Source organism: Rutidosis leptorrhynchoides, chromosome 11 (assembly GCF_046630445.1).
Source record: "Rutidosis leptorrhynchoides isolate AG116_Rl617_1_P2 chromosome 11, CSIRO_AGI_Rlap_v1, whole genome shotgun sequence".
Classification (NCBI taxonomy): Eukaryota; Viridiplantae; Streptophyta; class Magnoliopsida; order Asterales; family Asteraceae; genus Rutidosis; species Rutidosis leptorrhynchoides.
In genome coordinates, this window is record NC_092343.1 from 2,741,125 (window position 1) to 2,746,485 (window position 5,361).

Sequence of the window (5,361 nt, forward strand, 5' to 3'; positions counted from 1 at the left end):
TGTAAAGACCTATGTATTGTAGATAATGGTAGCATACACACTATAATCAAATATAAGAAATATTTCATTGATTTAAATCAAATGAATGAATCATAAATACTATATCGGGTCTTGCAAACTTGATATAAGGAACGAAAAAGGCAAAAATTTGTTATAAAAGTAATAATTGGATGATAATTTTATTATTATTATAGATATTGCATAGTATATTTTATTTTGAGTATAAATAGGTGTGTTGAGTTAGAGTTTAATGTATGTATTTTTTGGTTAACAAAAACACACTCTCTCTCTAGATTCCAAATGCCACCAAACTCTCATTGTATATTTTTCTATAAATAAAAAACCAATTACTCATACCTTTTGTTCAACCTTTGTTTTCTCCGTTTTACAGTATCTCTATCTCTATATACCTTCTACAGTCAAGAACCACTAAAGGTAGTTATAAGCCTACTGAATTATAACACGTTATCAGCACGAAAAGCTTAGTGTAATTAAAAGATATCTCAAACGATCACGAATCACTAATCAAGGTATGAAATTATTAATAATTTTCAGACTCGAATATATCAAATTTTGGACTACTAACATTTATATTTATGTTATTTAAGTTATATATGGTCGGTTATACCACCTGAATTATATTTCTGTAATCTAACTTTTACTAACTTCACTAACATTTATATTTATGTTATTTAAGTTATATATTGTCGGTTATACCACCTGAATTATATTTCTGTAATCTAACTTTTACTAACTTCACTAACATTTATATTTATGTTATTTAAGTTATATATGGTCGGTTATACCACCTGAATTATATTTTCTGTAATCTAACTCTTATTAACTTCACTAACATTTATATTTATGTTAATAAGACCTCATGATTGTACGCAACACGTCATTTGACAACACGGTACTTTATGTACGCAACACGTCATTTGACAACACGGTACCATGGGTCGAGATTAATTCCGATCAATACGAATACGACGGGGTCTTTATATGTTATCTAACATTTATGATTACTTATGCAATTAATCATTATTTATTTCATGCATACTAATGTTTATTCTTAAATTTATAATTTTAAAAGTTAAAATAAAAAAATAGTTTGTATTTTTATTAAAAGTAAATCTTAAAAGTTAAAATAAGAAAAAGTAGTTTGTACTTTTATTAAAAGTAAATCTTAAAAGTTAAAATACAAAAAGTAGTTTGTATTTTTATTAAAAGTAAATCTTAAAAATTAAAATAAGAAAAAGCAGTTTGTATTTTTATTAAAAGTATATCTTAAAAGTTAAAGTAAGAAAAAAAAAGGGGATGGTAAAATGGAATAGTTTTTTGTCAAAAATGAAGTATTGAAAATGAAGTGGTCTCCTTCTATAACTAAAAAAAAATATATATACTTTTATCAAATGAATTTTTTTGTGGCCGACAATTTCAAACACGAGTCCGTGTTTAGTTTATCAAGAATATATCTCTTGCTTTGGTGAAAGGTCACGATCACGATATCAGGTGTTGTGAAAGAATTAAAAAATTGGTCAAGTGGCCTTTTAAAAACTAGAAAAAAAAATTTAAACAAAAAGTTTTTTTTTTATATATTTATAATTTACGGGTAACGTAAAAAAAAAGGAAGTTTTTTTTAAAAAAAAAAAAAACAAAGAAAGTGTTTAAATGAGTTTTACAGAAAGGGGGAAAGCAAAGTAAAAAAAAAAACTTTTTTCCAAACAAAGGTAAATGAAAGTAGGACTTAATACAAGAAAAAAGTAAACATCTCCTAGACGTGATAAAATCTATCAATGATAAGTATTAGACTTGATGAGCTAAATGTGACAAAAATGTTTCAACATGTCTTATGTTAATTTTCTAAAATAAGTTATTATTATTCCGAGTTTAACACATATACATATGTTAATTAAAAACAACCTTTTTGTTCTTATGTAGTGTTGGGTTGCAATTTTGGTTGTATGCCATAATTCCATCCAGTAGAGTGACAATAGAAAACTTTTGATGATAATCAATAAAAAACTTTTTTCCAAACTTGTCAAATGTTTTGTTAAAAACGTGACCGTTGAAAAAAGGAGGTTGAATAATAAAACTTAAAAAACAAATTATTTTTTTAAGAGTGTGCATCAAAATGGCCCGTTTAATAATGGGGAGTAAAAATATAGTCAAATTGTTTCAACGAACAAGGGTTCAATTGGATGTCTCTTAAAAAAAATCCGCGGGTACGGGTGATGGATCCAATGGATCCGCATCCACGACCCGCGGGTGCTATCCCTAATTGTGACAAGTACAAATCAACTAAAAGTCTAAAATATAAATGCTCTTATAGGGACCAAATGTTCACAATAATTGCCTAAGCTAGATATGAAACAAATAGTTCATAAAAAAAAAAAAAAAAGGTCGTTGTGCGTTTTCGGGATGATAGCCGAAATACACTTACAAAAGTAGGTCAGCCGTCAATTCTTTATGGCCATATCAACGTAGATCAATAAAATCATTTATGGTTTTGATAAAAGATTAATTAAAAATTAATTGTTTTTTGGTCTTGGATTCTCGGTAACAAAAGCAAAGGTTGTTTTTGGTTGCCACAACAAACAAGACAGAGGTTGTTGACTTTTGTTGTTAAACATGGCACAAGTGAACAATAACAATAGATTATTGTTTTTGAAAAGAATAATGATGCGTTAATTTTATTGTATAAAATAAAATTAAAGAAAATGGTTTTCATTGATGACTATGAACAAAGCAAACAAAGTGTTTGTGGTATTTGGTGATTAAAAAAAAAAGTGCATCTAAAGCTTCTACTGAAAATAATATGCATCTAAAGCTTCTACTGAAAATTAATGTGCAAGGTACAACGTATAACTATATGGTCAAATTCATTTGAGCCTTCGGAGTCACAAGTATATGATGTATATATATATTACTCAATTAACAAAATAGTAAATCTAAATTAATTCATATGAATAGTAAAACGAAATTAATTAATTTACTATTCACATAAAAAAGCGCATATGATAAAAAGCGCATCGCATATGATAAGCGCATATGATAAAAAGCGAATATGATGAAAAGCACAACGCATATGATGAAAATCGCATATGATTAAAAGCGCATATGGTGAAAAACACAGCGCATATGATTAAAAGCGTATATGGTGAAAAGGATATATGATAAAAAAAAAACACATATGGTGATTTATAAAAAAAAAAAAAAAACACATATGGTGATTAATGGAAAGCACATATGGTGATTAATGAAAAGTATATTGTGAAAAAGAATCACAAATGTTTCTTGAAAGAATTCAAGGTAAGATATATGAACCAATTCATCCATCATGTGAACCATTTTGATATTTCATGGTTCTAATAGACGCATCTAGCGGATGGTCTCATATTTGTATGTTATCAAGCCGTAATATGGCATTTGCAAAGTTTCTTGCACAAATTATTAAATTGAGAACACATTATTCTGATTACACCATTAAAAGGATGAGACTTGATAATGCTGGTGAGTTAACATCTCAAGCATTTAATGATCATTATATATCTACAGGGATTGTTGTTGAACATCCAGTTGCTCATGTGCATACACAAAATTGGTTTAGCTGAATCAATAGATAAACGCTTACAGCTAATAACTAGACAATTGATAATGAGTACAAATCTCTCAATATTTATATGTGGACATGTAAATTTACATGCTGCGACATTAATTCGCATTATACCATGTGGAAGTCGTAAATATTTTCACTTAATACTTGATTTTGGCCAAGAGCCAAATATTTTCTACCTTAAAACATTGGTTGTGCAGTGTATGTTCCAATTGTATCACCACAACACAATAAAATGGTTCTTCAAAGAAAGATGATAATATATTTTGGATATAAAAAATCTTCAATCATAAGATATATTGAACCCATGATGGGTGATGTTTTTACAGCACGTTTTGCTGATTGTCATTTTAATAAAACATTGTTCCCTAGATTAGGGGGAGAAATAAAAATAAAAAATAAAATGATGCTTCATGATGTGAACATCAATTAAGGTATATTGAACTCGCACAAAAGAATGTGAAACGAAAGTTCAAAAATAATGCATATGCAAGAACTTGCAAATTAATTACTTTATGCATTTACAGATATAAAAAAGTGACTAAATCATATATACCAGCGATAAATGCTCCAGCTCGAACTGAAATTCCAAAAGCTGGCAATAATGTCACTGTTGAGTCTTTGCCACGCATCAAACGTGGAAGATCAATTGGTTCCGAAGATAAAAATCCTCGAAAAAGAAAATCAGCTGATAATGAGGTAAGAGAAAGTGTTCAAGAAGAACCACAAATCAATATTCCTTCTGCAGAGGATATTGATAAATGTAAATACTAAAATTGCGATAAATTATGCAATATTATGGAACCGAAATGAAACTAAAATCTCTATGAGATATTTTCATATAATGTTACAATGACATCATGAATAAAGATGATGATCTGGAACTAAAATCTGTCATTGAATATACAAAATGGACATGATTGAGCTCAATGAAAAGGAGCAATAAGAGCTGAATTAGAATCGCTCGATAAAAGAAAAGTTTTCGGATCAATCGTTATCACTTTTAAAGATGTGAAACGTATGGGATACAAATGAATTTTTATCCGAAAAGAAATGTGCAAATGAAGTTACAAGGCAAAACTAGACTTGTAACTCAATATTTTCCACAAAGACCAGAAATGAATTAGGAGGAAAAATTATCCTCCTGTAATGGATACAATTACTTATTAGATACTCAATCAACCTGGTAGTTATTTAAATGCATCTCATGAATGTTGTTACTACTTATCTGTATGGATCACTTAATAGTGATATATATGAATATACCTAAAGGGTTAAGATATCATAAGCATCTAATGTAAAACCCAAGGGAATATATTCCATTAAATCACAAAGATTTCTAAGTGGGTTTATACAAACGGGACGTATGTGGTATAACCGATTAAATGACTACTTGATAAAAAAAAAGGGTATAAATATAAACTTATTTTGCACGTATGTTTTATAAAAACAATGTTCGGATATGAGATCGTAGTTGTTTATGTCAATGTTCTTAACATCATATGAACAAATAAAGAGATCTATGAAATCATTCAACTTCTAAAGAATTATTTTGAAATGAAAGATCTTGAAAAAATCAAGTATTACCTTGGATTGCAAATTGAGCATATGCCTAATAGTTTACTTGTACATCAAACAACTTATACCGAAAAGATTTTAAAACATTTTTTTTAAAGACAAACTCATTGTTGTTAGATCACTCAATATTGACACTGATCTATTTCATCCCTGCGAAGATCATGAAA